General features: G+C 49.9%; 1 long non-coding RNA gene across 1 annotated transcript; it reads right to left on the bottom strand.

Moving 5' to 3' along the window:
• Window positions 1-4,011: 4,011 nt before the first annotated feature.
• On the bottom strand, window positions 4,012-5,901 carry LOC138353881 (uncharacterized). The gene is made up of 2 exons (XR_011223301.1): window positions 5,092-5,901; window positions 4,012-4,120 (listed from the first exon to the last, which is right to left on the bottom strand). It is a non-coding gene; the product is annotated as an uncharacterized lncRNA (long non-coding RNA).
• Window positions 5,902-14,760: the final 8,859 nt, after the last annotated feature.

Below are 14,760 nucleotides of genomic sequence, written 5' to 3'. Positions count from 1 at the left end.
ATAAATACGAGGCAGTAGGACAATGAATATGAACTCTAGTTATTCAAACTATTAATGTCATAGGTGTATCCAACTGGACTATTGTATCAAAGAATGTAAAAAGATTCTTAAATACTTCAAAGCATCTAAATCTACAAATTAGTTCATAAGTTTGATAGTCACATAACAGGTTTGATCTTGTCTTATGCACCCCATACCCATCCCGTGGGCGGCGGTGGGAAGGGTTAGTCACATAATGGGTTCAGGAAGTGAGCCCCAGAGTTCATTAAGTGACAATCGTTTGACGCTTGCTGGACAATGGTTAATGTTACGTGTATACAATCATTTACACAAATACATACACATCGATAATCTTCTGATATAAAGTGATTCAAGAGGCGCTAAGTCACTATACATGGCACTATAGTGACACTGTCTTGCTTTACAGCCGCCCTTTTGGGCGGCTGATGCCGCCTTTGTGGAGAACTTCAGCCATGTTCACCACACGAGGGCGGCAGCTTATGTGCGCCACCCAATTGGGCGGCAGCTTGTGTGCGCCACCCAATTGGGCGGCAGCTTGTGTGCGCCACCCAATTGGGCGGCAGCTTATGTGCGCCACCCAATTGGGCGGCAGCTTATGTGCGCCACCCAATTGGGCGGCAGCTTTAGCAATGTTCTCCACACGACGGCGGCAGCTTTAGTAATGTGCGCCACCCAATTGGGCGGCAGCTTGTGTGCGCCACCCAATTGGGCGGCAGCTTGTGTGCGCCACCCAATTGGGCGGCAGCTTGTGCGCACCACCCAATTGGGCGGCAGCTTTAGTCATGTTCTCCACACAACGGCGGCAGCTTTAGTAATGTGCGCCACCCAATTGGGCGGCAGCTTGTGCGCGCCACCCAATTGGGCGGCAGCTTGTGCGCGCCACCCAATTGGGCGGCAGCTTTAGTCATGTTCTCCACACGACGGCGGCAGCTTGTGCGCGCCACCCAATTGGGCGGCAGCTTGTGCGCGCCACCCAATTGGGCGGCAGCTTGTGCGCGCCACCCAATTGGGCGGCAGCTTGTGCGCGCCACCCAATTGGGCGGCAGCTTTAGTCATGTTCACACAACGGCGGCAGCTTTAGTAATGTGCGCCACCCAATTGGGCGGCAGCTTGTGCGCGCCACCCAATTGGGCGGCAGCTTTAGTCATGTTCTCCACACGACGGCGGCAGCTTCAGTAATGTGCGCCACCCAATTGGGCGGCAGCTTGTGCGCGCCACCCAATTGGGCGGCAGCTTGTGCGCGCCACCCAATTGGGCGGCAGCTTGTGCGCGCCACCCAATTGGGCGGCAGCTTTAGTCATGTTCACACAACGGCGGCAGCTTCAGTAATGTGCGCCACCCAATTGGGCGGCAGCTTGTGCGCGCCACCCAATTGGGCGGCAGCTTGTGCGCGCCACCCAATTGGGCGGCAGCTTTAGTCATGTTCTCCACACGACGGCGGCAGCTTCAGTAATGTGCGCCACCCAATTGGGCGGCAGCTTGTGCGCGCCACCCAATTGGGCGGCAGCTTTAGGGAGCCGGTCGGCCGAGCGGACAGGACGCTGAACTTGTGATCTTGTGGTCCCGGGTTCGATCCCGGACGCCGGCGAGAAACAATGGGCAGAGTTTCTTTCACCCTATGCCCCTGTTACCTAGTAGTAAAATAGGTGCCTGGGTGTTAGTCAGCTGTCACGGGCTGCTTCCTGGGGGTGGAGGCCTGGTCGAGGACCGGGCCGCGGGGACACTAAAGCCCCGAAATCATCTCAAGATAACCATCTCAAGATATGTTCACACAACGGCGGCAGCTTTAGTAATGTGCGCCACCCAATTGGGCGGCAGTTTGTGCGCCACCCAATTGGGCGGCAGCTTTAGCCATGTTCTCCACACGACGGCGGTAGCTTTAGTAATGTGCGCCACCCAATTGGGCGGCAGCTTGTGCGCGCCACCCAATTGGGCGGCAGCTTTAGTCATGTTCTCCACACAACGGCGGCGGCAGCTTTAGTAATGTGCGCCACCCAATTGGGCGGCAGCTTTAGCAATGTTCTCCACACAACGGCGGCAGCTTCAGTAATGTGCGCCACCCAATTGAGCGGCAGGTTTAGTCATGTTCTACACCCAACTGGGCGGCAGCTTTACAGCCATGTGCAGGCTGCACCTACAACGAGCACTTTCGAATACTTCCTTAGATGCCCGGCAGCACATCATTATGGATGCAGTACTTACACATTTCCTGGACTCCATTGATGGTGTTCTCTGAATTCTGCGTTTTTTTCCACATTCCAGTATATGACGACGCAAAGTATGCAAATAGTTCTGCTGACAGTTTTCATTTAGTCACATCTACATCAGGAGATGTTACAAACTCCCAGAGGTACTTGTAGCCGAGCCTAAGCCTAGCAGCGGTGACATCTAGAAGTCTACTAACCCTTATTGGATGACCCTTAATAGTGCGGTACTTCGTGCATAATAGAATGAGTAACTGGTGTGAATTTCACCAAGTCGAAGAGATTTTTATTGATGGTCCCGGATTATTACTGGTGTCAAACTGCTCAAAGTCAGTCTAAGATGGTAATTAATTCTTCCTTTGAGTAAAAGAATTGAGTTAGCAAAGACCTATCGTGCATTTGGAAACCCATATGGGAATTTCTTAGTTTATCTATCTTTTACTACCCAATCCTCCAAAATATGTACTTAAACCATACAACTTCATTGTAATCATTGCTTTCATATGGTTATATTTAACGCATTTTACTACATTTCACCTTTAATTTTCAAATTATGCTACAATGTACCTGTTGATAGGTACATTAAAGTAAAATTCGAGGGTTAACTCATTTTGCTAGAAATTACCTACTTAAAATTATCTGTTAGATTAAGGACCTGCCCGAAACTGCGTGTTATTGGCTTTACAAGTAAAAACATCAATGCTACGTATTCAAACCCAATGTACCTTCATATATACAAGACCAAGTGATGACGGACAGGGCATAGTTTTAAATTTAGATTTTGCCCCGAGGGGCGAGTTTATTGGGCAGCGCCACTCATCCTGTGAGTGGACACACCGCCATAGCAGCATGTACAACACTCCCCAATAGGAAGAAAACCCGCTGGGTTGTTCATCCTGTCACTTGTACCCAGACACAGCTGGGACTTAACTGTCAAGTGAACAGCTTCTCAAAACTAGGAGATTAACATTTTCAACCCTTAAAATCTTAAGTTATCGTACGGGGAAAATCTCTGAAGTATCTTATATTTGACCGTTTTCCTAGCTTAATGTGGGAATTATGCTACACATTTCTAATGACTTAAGTGTTCACACACTCGGGTAGTTGTCAAGGCGGTGTCCACCACAGATTCTGCAACTTTGCTGCCCAACTGTTTCCATTCCGAATCTCCAAGGATATTTGTATCCAAGACGGATTCTCGCTACTACCGATTCTCTCCCGCGGCCACCTCCTCTTCGTCCATATTGATTGGGATTGCCAGTCGCAACCACATTGTATCAGCGTTCAGATTCACTGGTTTGTTCTTCTATCCTCCTTACCTCAGCAACATTGTCACTGATATATTGCCTGACAATACCTCTAATTTGTATTAGTCTTTGGTATAAACAAAATCTATAATGGTCTTTCAGCGTCTTCAGCAGCTAGCAGAAGATCTGTTGTGCATTTCCACAGATTCCAACATGGCAGGGGATCCACAAATTTTACGACTTCCTTGATTGGTTAGTACTCTCAACTTAGGATTTCAGCAGCTATTGCAAGACTTTCTGCCCGACTAAGGCTTTGTAGCGCTGTTTGTGAATCGCTGCAGATTACTGCAAATTGGAGTTTCGTTCAAAGAACCTTAACGCCATAACAATGGCAATTAGCTCTACTTGCGTTGAAGAACGTAGTTCTCAATACGGGCTTTTCCTTCATTTTCACGTTGTAAGGCATTATTCCTCGTTACAGTGTATGCTGCACCAGCCCTGCCATGACAGGGTTAGATGACCCATCAGTGTAGATTGGATCCAATTCATTCCCAACTTCTTAATTTAGGTCATCGTTTTATTCCGTCGTCGTAGATGTTCAATTCAGAGACTGTCCTCGATGCCTTGTGTGGGTGTAGTTGGCGGGACCTGGGGACGAGAGGAAGTCAACATTAGCAATGACAGGTTTCAAGTAGTTAACATTGCACTTTACCGTTACGTAAATGCAGTTCATTAAAGCCTCCGTTAAACACTAGCAACCTTCACTACCGCCCACAGGATGGATATAGGTCTGCACAACTAGTCACTGTATGGGGTCCATTATCACCCATATGATGGGGTCCACTGCCACAATATAAATAGGAGCAGACCAGTATGGACTGGAGACTGATGCACAGAAGCCTACTATATTCCTTCATTGTTAATGAACTCTTAACAAGAGACTATTCGCTAATATTAATGTGCAAATATTTAAGCTAGAAAATTAATGATTGACAATTTATGAAACTGACATTTTAAGTGCAAAGTTCATACAATTTTGTAAAATGTGGAGTCTAGGTGGTAAACTGGTAAATCTTAAATATTTTAAGAACCTATCAGGTGCTTTTGAGGGTTTTATTACCTGTTTAAAGGTTTATTATGAAGGGTTATATATTCAAGTATTTGTCCATAATACCATCTGACTATAACCGCCACCCGCCCCCTCTAGCCTACAGTTTCATAGTTTTTTCACTTTTAGCCTTAAAATTGCACTATCTTTTGCTACCCAATCTCCCAATATTTATGTACCCAATCTGAACATCTTTACCATTGTGATCATTGCTGTCTTATATGTGCTGTCAATCTGCTGTATGGTGTCTATTAATCTTGTTTAAATTACTAGTCAAGCTGTCAATGTAATCAATCAGAGCTTTAATATAACAATGTGCTTTAATATACTTACTAAGCTCTCATCTCATTTTTCTCTTGCAATGTATCTATCATTTATCAATTCTGATAGAAATTACCTACTTAAAATTATCTGCTAGATTAAGGACCTGCCCGAAACGCTGCGCGTACTAGTGCCTTTACAAGAATGTAAATTCTGTACTATCCAATGAATTCTCACAAACCCAATGTACCTTGTATGCTGGCGATGAGTCACAATAACGTGGCTGAAGTATGTTGACCAGACCACACACTAGAAGTTGAAGGGACGACGACGTTTCGGTCCGTCCTGGACCATTCTCAAGTCGATTTATTACCTTGTATATAAATAAATAAATAAAGTTGATGCTCCATCTAATCTCTTGTATCACGCATTAGCCTACAGTTCGTGATATTTACGAGGTATAAATATGGCACTACTGATAACATTACTGTATAACCTATCCAACGGGCGGCACTATATACCATTGTATATAATGTGTGGCGAACGAACCATTGTTATAATTTATATAGTGCGCTTATTATAATTTCCCGAGAAACACCAAGATTCGTCGTAAGTGCTAACCTTTAACAGGATGCACTGTAGAATAGTGGTGTAAATCATGGATGGCAACATTAGTTGACACAATAGAGACTTTATAACGTTTAGTAAAAAAGAAAATTTAAATTTTTAGTATTTTAGTTTAGTTCATCTGTCAACAGCCATCATCTTCGCTGACGACTTCACTATAATCTTAATTATTAAACCTTGAAACCATAAGCCTAAAATAAGGAGCCATATGTGGCAGCTATGAATATCACAGGTGAACTAGAGATTTTAATAAAAAATATCAATTACAATTTAACTATTGCCTCAAGTCAAATACATTATCGCCTGGGAATATTGCTGCCCTCTGGCAACCCTCAGGCAATCAGATGTTAGCCAATCATGTGCACTTAACCCAACCTGCGAGGCCTCAAGGAAAATATAAAATAATGGTAGTTTTCCTCGCATAAAAAAGGGAGCGCTAGAGAGGGGGGGACGCAACAAGGGAGCAGGGGGGGGGAGACGCAACAAGGGAGCAGGGGGAGGTGGGGGGGGGGAGGAGACGCAACAAGGGAGCAGAGGTGGGGGGGGGGGGGAGGAGACGCAACAAGGGAGCAGGGGGGGGAGACGCAACAAGGGAGCAGGGGGAGGTGGGGGGGGGGAGGAGACGCAACAAGGGAGCAGAGGGAGGTGGGGGGGGGAGGAGACGCAACAAGGGAGCAGAGGGAGGTGGGGGGGGGGAGGAGACGCAAGGGGGCAGAGGGAGGTGGGGGGGGGAGGAGACGCAACAAGGGAGCAGGGGGAGGTGGGGGGGGGGAGACGCAACAAGGGAGCAGGGGGAGGTGGGGGGGGGGAGGAGACGCAACAAGGGAGCAGAGGGAGGTGGGGGGGGGGAGGAGACGCAACAAGGGAGCAGGGGGGGGAGACGTAACAAGGGAGCAGGGGGAGGTGGGGGGGGAGACGCAACAAGGGAGCAGGGGGAGGTGGGGGGGGAGGAGACGCAACAAGGGAGCAGGGGGAGGTGGGGGGGGGAGGAGACGCAACAAGGGAGCAGGGGGAGGTGGGGGGGGGAGGAGACGCAACAAGGGAGCAGGGGGAGGTGGGGGGGGGAGGAGACGCAACAAGGGAGCAGGGGGAGGTGGGGGGGGGAGGAGACGCAACAAGGGAGCAGGGGGAGGTGGGGGGGGGGAGGAGACGCAACAAGGGAGCAGGGGGAGGTGGAGGGGGGGAGGAGACGCAACAAGGGAGCAGGTGGGGGGGGGGGTTAGGAGGAGACGCAACAAGGGAGCAGGTGGGGGGGGGGGTGAGGAGGAGACGCAACAAGGGAGCAGGTGGGGGGGGGGGTGAGGAGGAGACGCAACAAGGGAGCAGGTGGGGGGGGGTGAGGAGGAGACGCAACAAGGGAGCAGGTGGGGGGGGTGAGGAGGAGACGCAACAAGGGAGCAGGTGGGGGGGGGGTGAGGAGGAGACGCAACAAGGGAGCAGGTGGGGGGGGGGTGAGGAGGAGACGCAACAAGGGAGCAGGTGGGGGGGGGGTGTGAGGAGGAGACGCAACAAGGGAGCAGGTGGGGGGGGGGAGACACGCAACAAGGGAGCAGGGGGGGGGAACACGCAAGAAGGGGGCAGGGGGGGGGAACACGCAACAAGGGGGGGGAACACGCAACAAGGGGGGAGGGGGGGAACACGCAACAAGGGGGGAGGGGGGAACACGCAACAAGGGGGGGGGAACACGCAACAAGGGGGGGGAACACGCAACAAGGGGGGGGAACACGCAACAAGGGGGGGGGAACACGCAACAAGGGGGGGAACACGCAACAAGGGGGGGGGAACACGCAACAAGGGGGGGAACACGCAACAAGGGGGGGGGGAACACGCAACAAGGGGGGGGGAACACGCAACAAGGGGGGGGGAACACGCAACAAGGGGGGGGGGAACACGCAACAAGGGGGGGGGGAACACGCAACAAGGGGGGGGGGAACACGCAACAAAGGGGGGGGGGAACACGCAACAAAGGGGGGGGGAACACGCAACAAGGGGGGGGGAACACGCAACAAGGGGGGGGAACACGCAACAAGGGGGGGGGAACACGCAACAAGGGGGGGGAACACGCAACAAGGGGGGGGGGAACACGCAACAAGGGGGGGGGAACACGCAACAAGGGGGGGGAACACGCAACAAGGGGGGGGGAACACGCAACAAGGGGGGGGAACACGCAACAAGGGGGGGGGAACACGCAACAAGGGGGGGGAACACGCAACAAGGGGGGGGGAACACGCAACAAGGGGGGGGGGAACACGCAACAAGGGGGGGGGGAACACGCAACAAGGGGGGGGGGAACACGCAACAAGGGGGGGGGGAACACGCAACAAGGGGGGGGGGAACACGCAACAAGGGGGGGGGGAACACGCAACAAGGGGGGGGGAACACGCAACAAGGGGGGGGGAACACGCAACAAGGGGGGGGAACACGCAACAAGGGGGGGGGGGGAACACGCAACAAGGGGGGGGGACACGCAACAAGGGGGGGGGGACACGCAACAAGGGGGGGGGGGAACACGCAACAAGGGGGGGGGAACACGCAACAAGGGGGGGGGGAACACGCAACAAGGGGGGGGGGGAACACGCAACAAGGGGGGGGGGAACACGCAACAAGGGGGGAGGGGGGGGAATACGCAACAAGGGGGAGGGGGGGGGAACACGCAACAAGGGGGGAGGGGGGGGGGAACACGCAACAAGGGGGGAGGGGGGGGGGAACACGCAAGGGGGGAGGGGGGGGGGGAACACGCAACAAGGGGGGAGGGGGGCGAACACGCAACAAGGGGGGGAACACGCAACAAGGGGGGGAACACGCAACAAGGGGGGGAACACGCAACAAGGGGGGGAACACGCAACAAGGGGGGGAACACGCAACAAGGGGGGGAACACGCAACAAGGGGGGGGGGAACACGCAACAAGGGGGGGGGGAACACGCAACAAGGGGGGGGGGAACACGCAACAAGGGGGGAGGGGGGGGGAACACGCAACAAGGGGGGAGGGGGGGGGAACACGCAACAAGGGGGGAGGGGGGGGGGAACACGCAACAAGGGGGGAGGGGGGGGGGAACACGCAACAAGGGGGGAGGGGGGGGGGAACACGCAACAAGGGGGGAGGGGGGGAACACGCAACAAGGGGGGAGGGGGGGAACACGCAACAAGGGGGGAGGGGGGGGGGAACACGCAACAAGGGGGGAGGGGGGGAACACGCAACAAGGGGGGAGGGGGGGGGAACACGCAACAAGGGGGGAGGGGGGGGGGAACACGCAACAATGGGGGAGGGGGGGGGGAACACGCAACAAGGGGGGAGGGGGGGGGGAACACGCAACAAGGGGGGAGGGGGGGGAACACGCAACAAGGGGGGAGGGGGGGGAACACGCAACAAGGGGGGAGGGGGGGGGAACACGCAACAAGGGGGGAGGGGGGGGGAACACGCAACAAGGGGGGAGGGGGGGGGAACACGCAACAAGGGGGGAGGGGGGGGGAACACGCAACAAGGGGGGAGGGGGGGGGGAACACGCAACAAGGGGGGAGGGGGGGGGGGAACACGCAACAAGGGGGGAGGGGGGGGGGAACACGCAACAAGGGGGGAGGGGGGGGAACACGCAACAAGGGGGGAGGGGGGGGGAACACGCAACAAGGGGGGAGGGGGGGGGGAACACGCAACAAGGGGGGAGGGGGGGGGGAACACGCAACAAGGGGGGAGGGGGGGGAACACGCAACAAGGGGGGAGGGGGGGGGACCCGTCACATACAGCTCACCTTCAAGAGACGAGGCTGGAACTGTATACCAAAAGTGAGGTAAAACCACACTGAAGTGAGTTTTGTCTCGTCGTCTCTTTTATAACCAGCAGCCAACCAAACCCGGCCGCTGAGTGGTTGACAGTCACCCTAAACCTCACCCCATTGGTTAACATTTTGCGAGTCTGAAGTGTCAATTAACAATGGCCAACAACCACTCCTTCACTTCCCCAAATATGAACGAGTCTCTAATGAACCAATAATCATCCCCAGCTTGAATGTTTGAAGTTGTTGACTTCAAAATGTAATTCACAAACCAAATACAACATTCTATTGTAAATGTTTGCAACAGAACAACAGGTACAACAGAGCAACATTTGCAATAGAATCGTCAGTGAAGTAGTAATCATTACACGCCCTCTACAGCTCCTACCTCTTCAGTTCTGCCTGTTAGAGCTGTTTAACTTGAGTCTTATAACCTTATAACTGTCTTATCGTCTCCTCCACCTCAGACGACCTCAGCCAGACAGTAAGGAAGACAACTATGATCGTCTCGGGGGACTAAAGAACATCTACAACGACGGGATAACATAACACAACATTGCCTCTCATCACCTCAAGTCTGTCACGTGACACTAGAGCCTCTGATGTTGATGCCTCTCAAGTCTTCCTACTTGGGAACCTGTACACTGAACATTGCTGCCTCCAACACTGCCAGTGTATCCTCAGGATGGATATTGGCTCCACAGATAGTCACTCGATGGGTATGGGGTCCACTACCACCCTTAGGATGGGTATAGGGTCCACTACCACCCTTAGGATGGGTATAGGGTCCACTACCACCCGTAGGATGGGTATGGGGTCCACTACCACCCGTAGGATGGGTATGGGGTCCACTACTACCCCTAGGATGGGTATGGGGTCCACAACCACCCGCAGGATGTTTATGGGGGTACACAACTACCCGTAGGATGGGTATGGGGTCCACTACCGCCCGTAGGATGGGTATTGGGACCAGTACCGCCTACAGAATTAGTATGGAGTCAACTACAATACCCACAGGATGGGCATTGTTGATCAATGTGTCACAATTATGTCATAATCAATGAGACATAATTACTATGGTATCCTAAGGACAGGTTGGCAATTTGGCCGGTGTTCAGATCCTTTCCGGGGAGGATTGACTGGGCGCCAATCCTTAACTATAGCCTCTGTTCATCCAATAGCGAACGATTGTGAAACGATTTGGCGGGTCGTATACCAGGGAAAATTAGGATTAAGGACCTTGCCCCGAAACGGTATGCGTGGTAGTGGCTTTACAAGAATGTAAGAAACACTGCGTTTCTTACAAGCGTCTGGAAGACATTACCGGGCAACACTATACATCAAGTTAAACATCTATGTGAGCGAGTTTGGGTGGATATAAATAGCTGCTGCTTTGTATGGATCAAGCAGCCATAGGCAGCTTGATCCATAGCTCTGCTGTTTTATTGTTATTTTATATTAAATTTGTAAGTTGTGTATTTCATTTCAATTGCAAATTTTTTTTGTTTATGAATTATTCAAATTTGGTTTACTGCATTGAATGACAAACCTGTCAGATACTCATATTAAAAGTCTGAATATTATTGAATATTCCATTCAATAATTTGTATGTAAATATTTGTAATAAATTGATTTAAAACACATTATTACACAGCCTAATTTTGTTTTCTTTTCCCTATTTCAATATTTTCCTGAATAACAACTAAAATTAAAGGTTATACAGCAGTATTGTACACGAGTTAAAGAACAGTGTTCAGTAACTATTACACGAAATTATATGATAATAATACTTTATGTTTGGAAAAAATAGTTTGGAAAAAATTGTTTGAATAAACTATTTGGCCGAACACAGCCTAAGAACGGGTTGTGCAAATAAAAATAATTACCAACAAATCTAAAGCCTAATAAACCTAGGTGCAGCTATTTATAAATTTCCAATATGGGATACTAATTTGTATTTTAACAAAAGTGTAAATTTTCAATCTACATCACGGTATAATTGATGACTGTAGTGAGGGTTGAGTTCAAGTATGTTTATTGAGACAAGAAAGAAATACATCTCAAAGGGATAGAGTAGCTTAGGCTATTTCTACCCCGCCTGAGGGCTGGGTAGCTGCTGCATAACCGCCAACAAGAGATTATTAATCGTATATTAAGACAATCGACTTGAGAATGATCCAGGACGGACCGAAACGTCGTCGTCGTCCCTTCACTTTCTAGTGTGTGGTTTGGTCAAATGATGCTTTGGTAGACAACTATTCCACTCAGTCTAAGAGATCCGTGTCTAACTACTCCCCAACTTGCTAAAAAACTAATCATTCACATCTAACTCTAATCAAATGTACCACGAGGTAAACAAACCATTTAGAGAATCAATACATCACCACAACCGGCTCTTCACCACCACCGGCCCTTCTCCACCACCGGCCCTTCACCCCTAACAGGTCTCTGTATCAATGCAACTATATTAATAATTTACATTCAAACTGGCAAAAACCGCACATGAAGAGTGACAAATGACACATGCCTCCTAAACTAATTTGTCACTGCTCATTAAGCTCTAATTAAAATGAGCTACTTGTAGCGCAGTCGCTCACAGCTAATTGGGCCCAGCTTTGGTTACCGGTATGGACGAGAGACATACATATATACACACACATCTTATACATGTTGCCTCTGGTCACCTAGAGGTGAATATGCACCTGGGAGGTGGATAACCGCTGTAGCTTACGGGTTATTCTTGGCCGTGCCACCTCTTGGTTGGCTTAATCTTCATCAATCAATCAACTGTTGCGGGTCGCATTCTATAGGAGGTCAATCTAATTTGATTACCACGCTGCCGGGGTCCATATATTTTGTATACTGGTGTACAACTATCGTCATAACCTTACCACTGATGTCCCACAAGCACGCTCACGCATTCTTTTTTTATTTAAAAGTTATGAAATTGAGATACTTTATTTTTCATGGAAAGAAAAGTTCAATTTACTGTTCACATTTTCATAACTTTTATCGTCCACAAATTTATTGATGTTCGAGGGTTTTGATGTGAGTGACAAGTTGCGTCGACCAAGAATATATCAATGTGAAATACCGTTAAAAAAAAATATTATTCAAATCGAAGCCTAGTTCATGGAGAACAATTCTTCGCTCTGCGTTTCAATGATTGTTTTATTCATTTAAGTATTTTTTGCCAGTGTTTTCATATTTTGGGTTTATTTTGAGGGGTCAGTCTTCTGCGTGGCGGTACAACGAATGTCTGAGCGCAGCAGCTCAGTAGCCTTGATTAATGTAGCTAACCTAGCAAGAAATTAGCAAGTTTGTTAGAAAAGATTTGTTTTCCAGAAACGCACGATGTGTTTGACAAAGAAGTGACGGAGGTGGTTGAAGATTGCTTCACTCACAACTCTGGCAGTTCCCAGCAGCCATTCTTTTGTCTTCCTCGAGAACTGTAGAGACCTTTACATCTTTCCAGTCTCCTGGTACTAACTTTTTACCGTTTTTTTCTGAAAAGCAATTTCGGTGTGATATATAACCCGTCAGCGACAACTTTCATCTATTTAGACAGAATTCCATCCAGCGTGGAGTGCTTCAGTGTGGTGGTGTCTCTCTCTGACACTTCCTCATGAAATAGCAATATTCCTCAGCTCACGTTCAGTGCCTGCCCCCAAGTGGTGTGACTATCATAAGTATTGTTACCTCAACAAATTCAAACCTGCACCTGAAGTTATACCGGAAATACTGTGTGTAACTTTAGTGGCTTTATGTAATGTACAATTGCTGTACCTACTAAAAAGCCATAAACACAATCCTTTGTATATTTTATAAATATACTATTTCACCAAATTTTCCTCAATTTTAAATGTTTTCCATCAGTGCAACAATGGCGCACGTAAACATCTCCCCCTATGATGCTTTCTCTCAATATTAGAGCTTGACGCTCATATGCTGCCTTCATATTGAAGATCTGTAGCGTCCTCTCATGTCGCCTCTATACCATCTCCAGCACATGTTAACAGATTTAGCACATCACTGGCGGAGCAGTTTAGTCTTGATTACAGTCATATTCTCCTTTAGGTAGAACACACCACCACCTGTTAGTGTTCTTCAATGTGAGATTCTGTACAAGTGGACTTCATCTTCGCATACATCGCTGTTCTATGATACATCGCTGATACATCGCATTGTTAGTTCCTGTGATGGCAGGAACCTCTGCACACAGAAACGTTCTCTGTGCCTACGAGACCCAACGGCTGGCATTTGTACACAGCCATTTTAATACCCTGGCATTAGTTTCATGTAGATGAGGCATAGCACGGTTACCGGTGCAGCTCTCTGGACCCACAATTGCGTGGGACTACCCATCGCATTGGTTCGAATCCTCATCACGGCCCCTACGGATTTTCTCACTGATACGTTAGTGTGATTACTGCGTGTACACCCACGTTATTTGCTGTGTACATCCACGTTATTACTCTGTGTACACCCACGTTATTTGCTGTGTACATCCACGTTATTACTCTGTGTACACCCACGTTATTTGCTGTGTACATCCACGTTATTACTCTGTGTACACCCACGTTATTTGCTGTGTACACCCACGTTATTACTCTGTGTACACCCACGTTATTTGCTGTGTACATCCACGTTATTCCTCTGTATACACCCACGTTATTTGCTGTGTACACCCACGTTATTACTCTGTGTACACCCACGTTATTTGCTGTGTACACCCACGTTATTCCTCTGTATACACCCACGTTATTATCAAATATCAATACCTCCCAAAGGTTCCTTTTTAGCTCACACATTTTAGTAATTATTTATATAAATTGTTACAAATATTTTCTGATTAACACCTCCCATCTCCCCCATCCCTGCCACACCTAAAGGATGCCTCCCCTCCCACTGTACCCCCGTCCCACTGTACCCCCGTCCCACTGTACCCCCCCCACTATAAAGCCTAACGCTACCGTACTTCGTGTAAGCCGATCAATTGTTCATTTACATTGTGCCCGCATATAAAAGGGTATTGAATAACTTTAGTAGTCATGATGTATTTTTGCCGTTGGGCTTAATGTGTATCACCCTCGCAGGGGGGGGGGGGGGGTCGACCTTGCAGGGGGGGGGGGTCGACCTTGCAGGGGGGGGGTCGACCTTGCAGGGGGGGGTCGACCTTGCAGGGGGGGTCAACCTTGCAGGGGGGGGTCAACCTTGCAGGGGGGGTCGACCTTGCAGGGGGGGGGGGGGTCGACCATGCAGGGGGGGGGTCGACCATGCAGGGGGGGGGGGTCGACCATGCAGGGGGGGGGTCGACCTTGCAGGGGGGGGGGTCGACCTTGCAGGGGGGGGGTCGACCTAGCAGGGGGGGGGGGTCGACCTTGCAGGGGGGGTCGACCTTGCAGGGGGGGTCGACCTTGCAGGGGGGGGGGGTTGACCACTGGATGGAATAAATGAAGACTGAGGACGTTTAGGAGAGTCAAGTGCTCGGTTGCTTTGTAATAAAATAAGTAAAACTAGC

Source organism: Procambarus clarkii, chromosome 60 (genome assembly GCF_040958095.1).
Source record: "Procambarus clarkii isolate CNS0578487 chromosome 60, FALCON_Pclarkii_2.0, whole genome shotgun sequence".
NCBI classification, from domain to species: Eukaryota; Metazoa; Arthropoda; class Malacostraca; order Decapoda; family Cambaridae; genus Procambarus; species Procambarus clarkii.
This window is presented reverse-complemented; position numbering and strand designations above follow the sequence as displayed.